Raw genomic sequence first — 17,045 nt, 5'->3', positions numbered from 1 at the left:
CCAGAATGACCCATCTAACCACTGAGGACTCTGTCTTGATATAAATGAGCAGCTTAAACCATAAATTGGTATTTTTTAGAGATGTATTGAAAAATAAACTGTTAGAAAATTGTCAGCAGCTGACAACCAGAGAACTGATTCTGTAATTTAGTGAGAAACTAAAAAGATCAAAATCGCATTTCTGCCTTTTAACGGGCCTTTGGCTGTTGCACAGAACCTGCTAATAGGATCATAGAAGAGAAGGGAGAAGTAGAGGTCATAAGGCCTACTTTACACTGTTGGGAAATGCCTATTCTTAGGCTTCTGTGAGTCCTAAGAACAGAAGACTTAAAGGTGTACTAGCCTTACTCTGAGAATTAATCACAAGAATTGAGACAAAGCATCTTGCTGTGTGTAGAACAATTAGTTTAGCTGCTAATAATTGCAGAGTGTTTTGTTTACCTAACTCTATTGAGAAGCATGAAACAGTTAATACATATTCTCTAGCTTACCCTTAAACTGGATTCAGAAGAATTAATCACCCATCTGGCTTCACATTTTTCTTACTTTAGCCTATTCATCAGTGCATCTCCTACATAAATTGGATATCATATAATAATCTTTTTGTATTTTTTGTATTCATGTGTGTATTTCAATACTCCAATAAGCTTCCCTTGACTCCAGGTCTTTGATGATAATTCTAATCCTGACACATGACAGTTAAGTAGAAAGTACTTTTTCTCTTTTTTGAACTAAAAAAAAATGCCAGACTCCTGATGTGGTTAATTAGCATAGAAACACCAACAGTACTGAAGAAAAACACTTAATTGTACTAGGATATTCTATGTGAAATGCACAAAAATACATACTGTCCTCCCAAGGAGCTGAGTGTCTGTCACTATTTACTGGCCTTCCCCAAAGAAGATCACAATAACTAATCATAGTAGTAAGACTTAGTAGGTTATATATCTACAGGCAGAGAAATAACTAATCTCTTGTAGTCATGTTCTCAGAGTACAGCCTCAAAAATATGCCATGGAGACACTGCAAATGCTGCTGATTCTTACTTTGCCTTAATTATTATTGTTTTTCATTTTAGGTTGACAGCTCTTCTCTCCCAGGTACACTTACTGCTCAAAATGTCCTTTTTCCTTCAACTCACTTTCCTTTAATGCACTATAAAAAAAAAAAATTCAAAGCCCCTTCTGAATTGCTAATACTGCACACACTATTACAAACTATCTTTGAAACAATAGTCATTAAAGTTTTCTTTTCTCTAGTGTTGAGATCTCCCCAGATATAAATTAATACGTTAGAGGCATGAAATATAACTCATTGAATACAAGCCAGTAGAACCAAAGGTTGACTGAAATATTGGGCTTAAAAAATTAGTGGGAGTACAGTTTTAAAGTGAAAGTTTTATCTAAATGTTGAAATAAAATTGTACAGATTTATCAGTAAGCTTACTCATATTGCTGGCCTCACAGCATTTATTCACACTGCTGCTAAACGATGTTTTCCCAAAAGTTACGTACATATCAGTCTTTTGTCAACTGAGTTATGCTTTTGAGGGACCTTATTGCTTAAAAGGAACGTCATGTCATGTCCTTTTTAAAATGGATAAACAGTCTTTCTTTAAAAATAGGCTTTTGAATATATAAGGGTACAGTAATATTTTCTTTATTATGATTACATATGTTGTGCTGGGACATTCAAGGAGTTTGTTGGTAAACATAGAGAATAAGAAAACTGAACTGATTTATAAGTGGCTGTAATAAGAAATTTACAAAAGCAATTTGCACAATTTTCAGACCTCTGTTTCATAGCAATAGAATGAAGTCAGGGGAAAAAAGAAAGAGAAGGAAGAACTCAACCAAAACAAAACTGTACCTGTCAGCACACATATAAAATGTGTTCTTTATCCAAGATATTCAATCACAATGAGGGAAAACATCATCCACTGAAATACAGAAAAAAATTTTTGACGTACTCTTCTTATTCATTGACAGAAATTATCAAAGATTTTTTTCCCTTAATAAGGTGCTTTGTATATCTCTGGCTCTTTGTACTATAACTTTAGCCTGAGTGATTCTTTCATCTGGAGGACTACAGTGCTCTTCCCAAGTAGCCGAATCCCAGCCACTGCTTTTTCAGAGGTCTCCTTTTGTTATTATTTGTGAAACTGCAAGTTTAACTTTTATGTCATTCAATCAACAGCATTGTTTGCCTTGCTCAGCAGTTTCCAGTCCTGTGGACCAAAGTTCATTTTGCCAGGAGTCACTACTTGGACTGAGTGAGACTTTACCACCTTCACATGGGATGCATCAAAAATCATCATTTCCTGCCACATTTCTGTACCCTGCACTAACATACTCAAGTCTTTGTGGGCTTTACCAGCCTTTATAGATGAGCTGAGGGTAAATAAGTGGCAGTATAATATGGTACTTAGGGGTAAAGAAGAAATGTAGTTAAGCTCATACTCTGAATATGACAATTTCTTTAATCCAGGGAGAGGAAATTATTTATATGGGGCTTGTAAATGTATAACCTAGTATCTAAGCTTATTTCTCTATTTTTAGATTCACTCCTCACCTCAGGAGCCACATCCCTTTTTGAAAAAACAAAACAGAACAAAAAACCAAGATGTGATTTGCTCTTCCCTTTAATGACCTCTACCCCATTCTCATCTGAGTACAGGATTTATCCCTTTCATAAATTCAGAGAAACAGTAGGAAACATTAATGTTCCAGCAGTATGTTCCACGCCCTCCCAGACTTGTTTTCTCTTGGTAAATCCTTTTCTCATATTTCTGTGTTTTACTTGGAGCCTTTTACTTTTGCAGGTGCTCAAAACCCTGAAAGTTCAACCCAACCCTTTATGAACATCAGCTTCATTTAATACCTTGACTTTTTTATTTTAATTTTTAAAATTCCTTGTCACATGTCTACTTTTCCTCGAATTACTCTTCAGTTGCTAGGACCAAATAAACCCATTTACTTTATGAAAAACAGCTGCCCTATAAGTGGTTTTCAGGAATTCAGGGAGGTGATGATGAATGTAGACTTCAGGAAAGGAAATGGTTTCTTGTGGCAGGTTGTCATTTGGATGTGCCTGGAATGATAGGAATTAAATAGTAAGAGAGAAATGGGGTCAGAATCCAAGCTTAAAGAAAAAGCATAACACAACAGTTACAATGAAGACTCAAATTATCAATTAGTAGCCTTGAATAATTTTCAGTTCTGTAACATTTTTATTTGTTAGATTAGTAACCCGTAAGTATTTCTCAAATAAAATCTACAAAAATACTTAGGGATTCTCTGTACAATTATCTCCATAAGTGCGTTTTCAAAATTAATGCTTTCTAGGATGTTAACCATTTTTCATTTTCTTAATATCAAATGTAAAAGATCTTATGGGTATTTATTTGCATTTGTTAATAGTTTATTTTTTTACAGCAGTTTTAGGGTCACAGCAAAATTGAATGGACGGTACAGAGTTTTGCCATATGCCCTGTGCTTCTATGCATGCACAGACTGCTTCATTATCAGGGTCTCCCACTAGTGTGGCACACTGGTTACAATTGATGAACCTACATTGACACGTCGTAATCACCGAAAGTCAACAGTTTGCATTACAGTTTCCTCTTGGTGGTATATGTTGGATAGGTTTAGACAAATGCATAATGCCATGTATACATCATTATGGTATCATGCAGAGTATTTTCACTGCCCTAAAATGCCTTTGTGCTCCACCTCTTAATCCCTCCCCACGTAGTTTGATACTTTGTTGTTAGATACATAAATGTTAAGAATAGTTTTATGTACTCTTAGAGAATTAACTTCTTTGTCCCTGATAAATTTCCTTATTTTGAAGTCTTGTTGATCTGAAATTAATATAGCTACTTTTGCTTTCTTTTCATCAGTATTAGCATGACATATTTTCCTTTTTAAAAAAAAATTTATTTTATATTGGACTATAGTTGGTTTGCAATATTGTGTTAGGTTCAAGAGTACAGCAAAGTGATGTTTCAGTCATACATATACATATATCTGTTCTTTTTCAAAATCTTTTCCCATTTAGGTTATTACAGAATATTGAGCAGAGTTCCCTGTGCTATACAGTAGGTCTTTGTTGGTTATCTGTTTTATATAGAGTAGGGTGTACATGTCAATCCCAAACTCCCAATTTCATATCTTCCTTTATCTACTTTAATGTACGTGCATTTTTAAAATTTATTTAAAGTGAGCTTGTCATAGATACATATAGTTGGGTCTTGTTTTTTGATTCACTGTGACAATATCTGACTTTTAATTGGTACATTTAGACCATTGGCATTCAAATGATTATTGATATAGTTGGGTTGACATTTATTATGTCCGTTACTGTTTCCTATTTGTTGCCCTTGCTCTTTGTTTCCATTTTTGTCTCCCACTCATTTCTGCCTTCTGTGTGTTTTAAAATTGTATTATTTATATATTTATTTTTATTGAAGTTTAGTTGACTTACAATATTACATTAGTTTCAGGTGCAGAACACAGTAATTCAATGTTTTTATACATTACTCTTCATACAGAGTTATTATAAAATATTGACTGTATTCCCTGTGCTGTATGTTACATCCAATGAGTGGTTAATATCCAAAAGATATGAGGAACTCATACAATTCAATATAAAAAAAAAGACAATACAATTAAAATTTGAGCAGAGGACCTAAAGAGGGATTTTTCCAAAGAAGACATGCAGATGGCCAAGAGGCACATGAAAAGGTGCTCAGCATCACTATTATCAGGGAAATGCAAGTCAAAAATCACAAGATCACCTCATATCTGTCAGAATGGTTATTATCAAAAAGAAAACAAATGCTGGTGAGCATGTGGTAAAAAGGAAACTTTAATGCACTGTTGTTGGAACTGTAAATTGATACAGCCACTTTAGAAAGCATTGTAGAGGCTTCTAAAAACATGAAATAGAACTATCATGTGATTCAGCAATTCCACTCCTGGGTATTTATCCAAAGAAAATGCCTTTTGTCGTTTTAAGAAGCACCTTATATTACTCTGTTTCTTTCCTTTCTAAGCATATCAGTTATACTTGCTTTTTTTGACTTATTTGACTTATTTTGTTTCCCTAGAGTTTGCAATATACATTTGTAGCTAATCCATGTCTACTTTCAAATAACTCTATGCCACCTCATGGGTAGTATGAGTACCTTATAATAATAAAATAATCCTAATTCCTCCCTCCCATCTCTTATGTCATTGCTGTCATTCTGTTATTCATTTCATTTATAAATATTATATATAATCATACATTATCAAATACACATAGCTATTATTATATTTTGGACAAACTTATCTATTGGATCAATTAAGAATAAAAAAAATTATTTTACTTTTACTTATTCCTTCTTCTGTGTTCTTCCCTACTTTATGCAGATCCAAGTTTCTGACCTACATTATTTTTCTTCTCTTTAAAGAACTTCTTTTAATGTTTTGTGCAAGGCAGGCTTACTGGCAACAAATTCCTTCAATTTTTGTTTGTTTGACAAAGTCTTTAATTCTCCTTCACTTTTGAAGAATAATTTTGCAGTGTTCAGAATTCTAGGTTAGTGTTTTTCTTTTTTCTCTCTCAACATTTTATATATTCACTCTGCTGTCTTCTTGCTTGCATTACTTCTGAGAAGTCGATGTAATTTTTTTTTGTTGTTCCTATATAGGTAAGTTATTTTTTTCCCTCTTGCTTCCTTCAGAATTCATTCTTTATTTTCTGTAGTTGGAAAGTGATATGTCTAGGTGTGGTTTTTTGTTTTTATTTTTGTTTTGTTTTGGTATTTATCCTGTGCACTGTCTCTTAGCTTACTGGATCTGTAGTTTGGTGTCTGACATTAATTTGAGGGAAATTCTGTCATATTGTTCCACATATTATTTCTTCTGTTCCTATCCCTCTTTCTTCACCTTCTGATATCCCCTTACATGTATGATACAACTTCTGTTTTTATCCTGAAGTGCTTAGATATTCTGTTCTTTTTTTTTTTTTTTTCCAGTTTTTGCTCACTTTGTTTTGGAGGTCTATTGAAATATCCTCAAATTCAAGACATTCTTTCCTCAGCCATGTCCCATCTACCAGTGAGACCACCAGAGACATTCTTCATTTCTGTTACAGTGTTTTTGATCTCTGGCATTTCTCTTTAGTTCTTTCTTAATATTTTCATCTTTCTGCTTACATTGCTCATCTGTTCCTATATGTTGTCTATTTAGTAGAGTCCTTAGTGTATTAATCGTAGTTGTTTTAAATTCCTGGCCTGATAATTCCAACATCTACCATATCTGATTCTGATGCTTTCTCTGTCTCTTCAAATTGTATTTTTTGCCTCTTAATAGGCCTTGTAATTTTTTTCTTGAGAGTCATACATACTAGATAAAGGAAATGCTGTAAATAGTAATGTGGTGGTGAAGTATAGTGGAAGCAGAAGCATTCTATAGTCCTAAGATTAGGTCTCAGTTTTTTTAGTGAGCCTAAGCCTCTAGACAGTGAACTTCACAAGTATTTCTCAGGGTCCCCCCCACCCTCATGCAGTGTGAGAGTAGATGGTTAGAGTGGGCTGGGGTTGGTATTTCCCTTCTCCCACATGGAAGGCTGGAGCTGACTGGAGTTGGGTATTTCCCTTACCCCAGATCGGTTAGACTCTGATAATATCCCAGCAGGTTAGGCTTTGGTTAACTCATTTCTCCTGAGAGCAGACCTTGTTAAGAAGAACAGCATGCTCTGGTATTTCAGAATGGTTCAGTTGCCCTCTCCTTGCGGAAAGCACAGGGGATATTTTTCTGATATTTAGTGTGAGAACCTGCTCAGGCGCCAGGAGGAAAATCTCACAAAATTGTGGGAACACCTTCTATGACTCTGTCTTCCTGGAGTTTTTAACTCTCAGAATTTTCCATGCTGAGCCTCTTGCAATTCATCAATTACAGTGTAGGCTTTCCTGCCCTAGCACTGAGTCTGCTCCAGTAAGCCATGACTCCCTGTATTTGCCTGTCTCTCTGGTCTTGGGACGGCAATTTGCCCTGTTTTCTTACCTCTCTTATGGATCCAAAAATGAATTGTTGATTTTTTTTCAGTCAGCTCAGCTTTTTACTTGTTGTTAGGATGAAGTGGTGATTTCCTAGTTCCTTACATGCAGAACTAGAAACCAGATGTCAAGTTTTATTTGCTTTTTTAAATCTAGAGTGATATGAATTAACTCAATCAACTTATTGGAGAATATTTTGGGCATTTGCAAATATAGATACTTGTATATTTTCAGCTGAAAAATACTGAAAATACATTGCCATTTACATATAACTACATCATAAAATCTGAGAGAGTTTCTACAGTTTATCTGGCTCCTACATTATGATGTGTCGTCACATCTTTATTTCAGCTTATTATTGTTCAGCATAATGCAAAATGCTGTTGAGTAATGGATGATGAAATAGGTAGATCCAAGTCTGTATTATATCCTTGCTTCCTGACATTTTACTATTTCCACTCATTTTCCAATTTAAAAGAAAAATTGCTTTAAGTTAAACTCGTTTTAAGTTTACTTTTCTAAATACTTTCTGGACTTTTATAGCAACAGTCTTAAAATAAAAACATAATTGAGTTAGAAAGCAGATGAAATTATCTTATGACTACTATAGTGTTTTCTGGTCTACCTCTATCTTAGAGAGGTGTTTGTGTTTCCATCACAAGACTTGCTATTTCAGATTTTGCAAAGTAGCTGCAGAGCTGAAAGAAGGAATTCAGTTGAGTGCTCATGTTTAATCTTGGCAAGACAGTATATTTTAAACAACACTTCTAGTTGTCATTTTAGTCATTCTTACTTATTAATAAAATAGTTTAATCATTCAAAGTATACTTTGAAAAGCTTCTTAACAAAACTTGATTAGTTTCTAATATGATTTAATTTGATTTAATATAAGCATTCTGTTTTTTCATAAGTAGGTAATTATGTGATACAAAATATATAATATATGACATTATGAGAATTTATATCTGGCAGGAAATCAGCTTTATGTTCTAGGTGAAATTATGTTCATGGCAATAGAAAAAAGCATTGATACTGAGACTAGTCATTTCTTTATTTCAATTGTTCTACTAGGGCCAGTGTTTCTAGTTTTTAATTTGTAATAAGATCAGAACAAAGTCAGAATTAATGTTTTTTAAAATTATATCTAGAGATGGTCATAAATAGAATGGCAGTTTCTATTAGAATATAGATATAAAAAAGAACATGGCAGGGCTTCCCTGGTGGCGCAGTTGTTGGGAGTCGGCCTGCCGATGCAGGGGACAAGGGTTTGTGCCCGGGTCCGGGAAGATCCCACATGCCGCGGAGCGACTAGGCCCGTGAGCCATGGCCGCTGGGCCTGCGCATCTGGAGCCTGTGCTCCACAACGGGAGAGGCCACAACAGTGAGAGGCCCGCGTACCGCAAAAAAAAAAAACCAAAAAAACTTCATTTTCCTAGATGTCGTTTATTTGACTTCTCATTCTGAGTAAAAGCCATGCACAGAGAATAAGGAAACTATGCATTCTTATTCAGCCAAAATGATGTCATATTATTCATGAATAAAATTTACTAGTTGAGAGAATACCTTAGGCCAGTTAAAAGCTAATTTATTTTATTATTTAATTATACTTCCTCTCCAATTTTCTGACCCATAGGAGATTAAAAATGTTAAATAACGAAACAAATTACATAGTTAAAATAACATTTTATATGAGGCACCCAGTAATTTTTCAAAGAAAAATAAATAAAGTAGGGTTCAGAATGATAGTTAAAACCCTGATATTTAAGTAGCATGACAAACCCATAATTCATGTGCAGACTATTTTAAGATTAAGTCTCCTTCAATATGAGGAAATGTTTTTATATAGTTTCTAAGAGTTCAGCATTAAAGACCATCTTTGTTATGGTTTGCCTATTAAGGGAGACAAAGGGTAAAAATTTATATTGTTTAGCAGTGCTATTCATTCTGTAGATCTGTTCTAAGGCCTGAATTTCTGCTTTCTGACAACCACAACTGGTAGCGCCAGTGATTCTGGTCATGGACCACACTTTGGGAATCAAGTTTTTGATCTGTTCCTGAGTATTTTATTCCATGTGTCATCATTTAAGACTATTGGCAAATTAAGTTGTATTCAAAAAAGGTAATTTTGTTTTCATGATATCTTGAAAATACATTATTTCAGGAAAAAAAAGTTGAGGAATGATGATATTTAGAAGTATATTACATGGGAGAAAAGGGAGGCGTGGAAGCTTTCTTAATGTTTTGAGCGACTGCCATTGGTTACTGCAAAGGTTCAGATTAAAAGCTTCTTAACAGAACTGCCCCCTGCACCCCGAAAATTGACTTCCTGCCAAAGCAGAAGATTCCTTATAGCTGAGCATATTCTGCATAGTCTACCTGAACAGCTGAGGTTTCCTGAAGTAGATTAAAGGAAACAAACTTTGAATTTACCAGAATTTATGTCTTGTTGCTCATATTCTAGCTTCTTCCTCTTCTTAAAGATCTGAAAATCTTGACAAAAGAGTAGCATCTTCAAATAATAGAATATATATATATGATTCTTTGGCTAAAGGGAATATATGCAGCCCTGTAGCCCAAATTATCCCATAAAAGGCTAACAGTAGTGATATGGTATTAATAATCAGTAAGTTTTTTAGCACTTACTTTAGTCCAGGCATTGTACAAAGCAATTCATATGCATTTTTTTCAGCTAACTCTCCCAGTAAACTAATAAGATATCATTCCTGTTTATAGATGAGGAAGGGCAGACTGAGTGATAAATTAGCTTGACTCTGGTTATACGTCTAGCATATTGACTATTTTAGGGATAAGGCACTAATTAGGAACTGCTATAGTCTAATGAGCCATGTTATATAAAAGAACAGAAATTATATTATTAGAATGATGCTCAGATGATTATATAAATATATAATTATATAACTATATAAATCAATGCACTGTTACATAATTTGAATACATAAAATCCAGATATCTATATAAATTTCTGTATCAATCACTAATCATCAGGAAAATTCAAATCAAAATCACAATGAGATATTACCTTACACCAATTAGGATGGCTATCATTAAAAAGCTAAAAGTTAACAAGTGTTGGTAAAGATGTAGACAAAAGGGAAGCTTTGTGCACTGTGGGTAGAATGTAAATTGTTACAGCCATTATGGAAAACACTATAGACTTTCCTCAAAAATTTAAGAAATAGAACTACCATATGGTCCAGCAATCCCACTTCTGCATGTATCCAGAGGAAATTAAATCATTATCTTGAAGAGGTATCTGCACTCCCGTGTTTATTGCAACATGATTTGCAATAGCCAAGTATGGAAACAACTAAGTGTCCATTGATGGACAAATGCACAAAATTTACGTGATATATAGATATAGATATAAAATTCAGCTTTGAAAGAGAAGGAAATCCTGCTATGTGCAACAACATAGATGAACCTGGAGGATATTATACCAAGTGAAATAAGCAAGACACAGTAAGAGAAATACCGGATCATCTCATTTGTATGTGGAATCTAAAAAAATTGAACTCATAGAAACAATAGAAGAGTGGTTACTGGGGGATGGGGAGAATGGGGAGATACTGGTCAAAAGGTATAAACTTTCAGTTATAAGATGAATGAGTTCTGGAGATCTAATGTACAGCACAGTGACCATATTAAAAATGATGTATACTTAAAATTTGTTAAGACAGTAGATCTTAAGAATCTTCACCACATACACATACCTAAAGAGGTAACTATGTGAAATGATGGATATGTTAATTCGTTTTACTGTAGTCACCATTTTACAGTGTATACATATATCAAATTATCGTGTTGTCCACCCTAAATACATACAATTTTGTTTGTCAGTCATACTCCAATAAAGCTGTGTTCAATAAATCTATACAGATTTTGTATTATTGAAATAATAGAATGGCATATACATGCTAAGGTGATTAAAGATATTATTAATTCATTATTATGTCATTCGAATACACCAAAATATAAATGTATAGAAGTGTGTTAATAGTTGTATGTAGATGCCTCTGAATTCTTTAAAAAGTAAAGCAGGGCTTCCCTGGTGGCACAGTGGTTGAGAGTCCACCTGCCGATGCAGGGGACACGGGTTCATGCCCCGGTCCGGGGGAATCCCACGTGCCGCAGAGCGGCTGGGCCCGTGAGCCATGGCCGCTGAGCCTGCGCGTCCGGAGCCTGTGCTCCGCAGCGGGAGAGGCCACAGGAGTGAGGGACCCGCATACCGCAAAAAAAAAAAAAAAAAAAAAAAAATAGTAAAGCAATAATCAGACTTTCAAGTAATAATGAAATATATATATATATATATATACATGTAATATTGGAGGTCACTGATTCTTCAGAGAATCAAAATTAAAAGAAAATTATTGTACAGTTTGAAATTAGATAAAATTAATCAAAGTTGTCTTGTCATATGTAGCCTCCAAAAAGACTGAATGATAGACTACCACACACTGGGAAAGTTACTGGTCTTTCTGAAATATTTTTAAGATGGATTATGCTTTCATGTCACACTGCTGTGTGCACTTTTTTGTCTAAATCCAACTGCTCTTTTAATATTCTCCACATGGAAAGTGAAGCAACCCTATTTGCATTTTAAAAGAATGCGACATGGTAAATCATGCCCAATGCTCAAACTGAATTATTTCTTTAATATGTTTGTGATGTAACCTGTCCCAGTTTTATTCAGATGTACCTAGAATTCTAACCTTGACCTTTCTGAATTTAATACAGTGCTTTATTAGAAGAATGTATATAATTTTTCAAATTAACAAAAGCTAGATTTTAGTGAGATTTCACTCTTTCCAGGTTTTTGCAATATTTAACCCTTTCATTTTAAATATTCACTTTTTTTAAAATTTAGCTATTATTTTAGATAAAATAGCTTACAACTGTAGACTCAGAAAGTAGATTAGCGGTAACTTAGGCCTGGAGGGGAAGTTGGGGAGAAATAGAGGTGACTGCCAAAGGGTACAAGGTTTCTTTCTTGCAGATGAAAATGTTCTGAATTGATGTTGGTAGTAGTTGCATAATTCTGTGAAAACTAAGAAAAACTAAATTGCACATTTTAAATGTTTGAATTGTATGATGTGTGAATTATATCTCAATAAAGATTAAAAATTTAGCCTTCAAAATAAAGAATGAAAAATCATATATTCTGTCAACAGTAATGAAGTGAAAGAGACAATTTTATGAGAATACTTGGAAATTCTGAAGTTCGAGCATATTCTCAGGGATTATGGTTACATTTCCAGGCTTTTACCAATATGAGTCAAATTTACAGGATTTTTTTTTCAAATGGACACATTTTTTGACCAAATTCTATGTTCCTGTTTAAAATTAAAGTAAGAGGAAAATACATTTTTGTTGAAATAACTTTAACTAGTTTCTCATGCATAATATTTACTTTTCTGTCTAAAGTGTTTTCAAGTGATCAAACCTAAATTTATTGTTGACATTATTGTAAATTCTTCTTTACATATAGTCACTTATGTAATCCTCACCATACCCTATAATGTAGTTATTATTTTAAGTTATTATTTAAGGATTGTTAGCTTGTGGCAGAGAGAAGGTAGGTAGCTTGATCAGTAGGGCTACTGATCAAGTTATTAAGTTATTAAGCGGTAAATCCAAAATTTACAAGTATAAAGTCTTACATCAGAATCTTAGCTTCTAACTGTAATGCTCAATGGTTGATAAGATTCATAATCACACACAAGTGTACTTGCTGGCTTGGCAGGGTAAGATTGTCCTCGTATTGGTTATGAATACAAAAGAAATTTAATAGCAAATAATAAATGAGCTAGCACTAAGTTGCAAATTTCTTTTTGATGAATAGGGTTTTATTACAGTGGTAGTAATAAAAATACCTAATATTTGTGTAGTAATTGACCCATGCAAGAACACTTTAGAAAATTATAATTTTTATATTAAAGTTGAGGAAGCTGAGATATAAATGTAGAAAATAACTTATTGACAGTCATGCAACTAGACAGTAGCAGAGTCTAATTACTTATCCTCTAATATATAACATATCATAGGAATTCTGGAGAGCCAGGAGGAGAGATTATATGAAACTTTAGTTAATCTCTTCTGCTGGAATCTAAACTTTGTAGATAGTATTGACAGGGAGTTAAGCCATTTTTGAACTACTTGCCTCTAATAAGCTTTTTTAAAAAACTTTTTCACTAGGAAAGTTGTTGCCTAAAGGCAGGTAGATGTGCCTAGGCATGAGCTTGTTGACCAGAAGGCTAATTTGCCGTAGGAAAAAATATCAAAGACAGTATTAAGTTATGAGTCTGTTATGGAGCTCCAGTCAAATGAATGCCTAACTATGTGGTAAGAAATCCAATAGCATTTTATGGCATTTCTGATACCTACTTCATGTAATGACACCTAAAGGGGAATCATTGTATAATTAGAAAAGAACAACCAAAAAAAGATATGCTTTCCACTACCCAGTTTAATAATTAAAATAGAGTAGGGAATGATTTGTGGATATATGTATCTGGGGGGAAAATTCAGGAGATCTCAAAATCTTAAATTTTTTTAAAAAGTAAAGATATTTGAACCTAGTATCTCAGACACTTTCCTATCTCTCACCTCTCTTTCAAAGTTGATTTTCTTGAAAGATTTGTCTGTACTCCCCATTTGTTTTTACATCTACACTCAATGAAGAACCCACACTAATATGGCATCTGCTACCATCACTCAACAAGAATAACTGAGTTCAGTGACACCATGTTCAAAAGTCAATGGATGTTTCAGAACCCATCTTATTTGACCTTTCAGTGGCCTTTAAAAAATGCCCCTTCTTCATATTACAGACTTTTTCCCTATAACTTTAATGATGACATAATCTCCTGGTTCTCTTGCTGTCTCTTTGATCTCATCTTCTCTATTGCTTTATTCTACTAAATTTCCTATATATCTCTATTAGCTGAAATATTTCTTCAAGGTCTTGTCTTGCCTCTTTTCTCTTTTCCATATTCTGTCACTAACATTTTTCCTATGTTTTCCCAAAAGAAATAATATGAATATGTAAGATAAACAGAGCATTCTAATTTACAGAAAATAGATGTTATTTGGTAAGAAAACCAGGATGGTAATTTCTAGAATGTCAGAATAACAACCTCTGAAAATCCACTTTTAACTAAAAGCAATAAGAAAACTGGCAAAACTGTGAAAACCCAACTTTTAAAGAACTCTGGGCATTAACAAAAAACTTATAACCTAAGTGTTTATTCAAGAACAAAATGTGGTCTTGTAAGAAGAGTGACTCTTACTATGTTTTAACCTTTCCTAATCCCATCCCTCTGAAAACCAACAGTCTTGCAACTATAGTTACTGTCAAAACAAGCAGTATAGCAGCCACTAGAGGAGGGAAAACAAGCTTGGAGCTACCCAAAAGCTTCGTCCCCAGAGAACTAGCACTATTTAACCTGTGTCAATGACAGTGGTAAATTCCATTCCCAGGTATTGTCTTTGACAAGCTTACTCTTTGCAAACAGCATTGCCCAAGGGGCATTTGTCAAAAATCATCAGGGGCAATTGTTTAACATTGCAGGTGTCTAATATAGCAATGCAAGTAGGTCTAACAAGAGGCTGGCAAAACAACTTAAAGAAAAAACTGGCAAATGAAATAATCCATAAGGAGATTTTTAAAGCTCCAACATATTCATGGCAATCTAGAAGGTTATACATACATACAGGGCTGTGCACATGCCCAGGATATAGCCTAGAAGGCCCCAATCTGACTGGCTGAACTTGAGGCTCCATAAAACTAGAAATTGAAGACTAAGGCAGACTAGTAATCTGCCTGCCAGTGCATCGAGGATGTGACCCAACACACAATGAGCCTATCAGCAAAGGCTGAGAGAATTATTGGTTCAAGTAATTTAAGGAAATCTCTGTAGTCATTAGATGACCACTAAGCAACTGAACAGAGACTTCAGTGCCCTCACATGACAAAAAATACAAACAATACAGAATTAGTCCAGGAAAGTCACAAAACAGATGTTAAGAACAAAAACAAACAGCTAAAACAATAAACCCTGTGTGGGGGAGGGATCTAGTTTCTATAATTACCATATTATATCATGTAAATCTTAGTTTTCTCAAAAAATTGTGAGATACTCCAAGCAAAAGGAAGTATGGCCATGCACAAGAGAAAAGCAGTCAATTGAAACTGTTTCAAAGGAACTCCAGATGTAGGCTGAGTGAACAAAGACTTGGACAGAAACTACTATTGTACATATGTTAAAGAACTGAAGAAAACCATGGTTAAAAAATCAACAGGAAATATGAGAATCATGGAACACCAAATCAAGAATATAATAAAAATAAGATAGAGTCAAATAGGAAGGCTGAAGTTTTAAAGTGTTATAACTGAAATGAAATATTCCCCAGATGAGCTCAACAGTAGATTTGAGCTAACAGAGGAAATATCAGGGAACATGAATACAGATCAATTGAGATTACCATTCTGAAAAACAAAAATAAATATAAATGTGACGTAAGTGTAAAAGGATTGAAGTCATTCAAAATACATTCTCTAACCATATGTAATAAAATTAGAAGCCATTAGAAGCTAATCAGTAACAGAATGTGGCTAAGTCAGTGTTTAGAGGAAAATTTAAAGTTATAAACAGTTATTTTTTTTAAAGGAAGATCTTACATTAATAACTTTCACTTTAAGAAACTGCACAATAAAAGAAAAAACTAAATTCAAAACAAACAGAACAAAAGAAAAATAAACAAAAAACTACAGCAGCTATAAATGAAATAAAACAATAGATAGAGAAGCTGGTTTTTCTTTTTGAATTTTATTTTTTTTTATATAGCAAGTTCTTATTAGTTACCTATTTTATACATATTAGTGTATACATGTCAATCCCAATCTCCCAATTCATCCCATCACCACCACCAGCACCCCCCCCCCCCCACTTTCCCACCCTTGGTGTCTGTGCGTTTGTTCTCTACATCTGTGTCTCTATTTCTGCCTTGCAAACTGGTTCATCTGCAGCATTTTTCTAGATTCCAAATATATGCGTTTATATACAATATTTGTTTTCCTCTTTCTGACTTACTTCACTGTGTATGACAGTCTCTAGGTCCATCCACATCTCTACAAATGACCCAATTTCGTTCCTTTTTATGGCTGAGTAATATTCCATTGTATATATGTACCACATCTTTATCCCTTCATCTTTCAATGGGCATTTAGGTTGCTTCCATGACCTGGCTATTGTAAATAGTGCTGTAGTGAACATTGGGATGCATGTGTCTTTTTGAATTATGGTTTTCTCTGGGTATATGTCCAGTAGTGGGATTGCTGGGACATATGGTAATTCTATTTTTAGTTTTTTAAGGAAACTCCATACTGTTCTCCATAGTGGATGTATCAATTTACATTGCCACCAATAGTGCAAGAGGGTTCCGTTTTCTCCACACCCTCTCCAGCATTTGTTGTTTGTAGATTTTCTGATGATGCCCAGTCTAACGGGTGTGAGGTGATACCTGATTGCAGTTTTGATTTACATTTCTCTAATGATTAGTGATGTTGAGCATCCTTTCATGTGTTTGTTGGCAATCTGTATGTCTTCTTGGAGAGATGTCTGTTTAGGTCGTTTACCCATTTTTTGATTGGGTTGTTTTTTTTTAATATTGAGCTACATGAGCTGTTTATATATTTTAGAGATTAATACGTTGTCCATTGATTTGTTTGCAAATATTTTCTCCCATTCTAAGGGTTGTCTTTTCATCTTGTTTATAGTTTCCTTTGCTGTACAAAAGCTTTTAAGTTTCATTAGGTCCCATTTGATTATTTTCCTTTTTATTTCCATTACTCTAGGAGGTGGCCAAAAAAGATCTTGCTGTGATATATGTCAAAGAGTGTTTTTCCTATGTTTTCCTCTAAGAGTTTTATAGTGTCTGGTCTTACATTTAGGTCTTTAATCCATTTTTTAAATAAATAAGT

The sequence above is a fragment of the Phocoena phocoena genome, chromosome 13 (genome assembly GCF_963924675.1).
Source record: "Phocoena phocoena chromosome 13, mPhoPho1.1, whole genome shotgun sequence".
In the NCBI taxonomy this organism is placed as follows: Eukaryota; Metazoa; Chordata; class Mammalia; order Artiodactyla; family Phocoenidae; genus Phocoena; species Phocoena phocoena.
Note: the sequence above shows the minus strand (reverse complement) of the source record.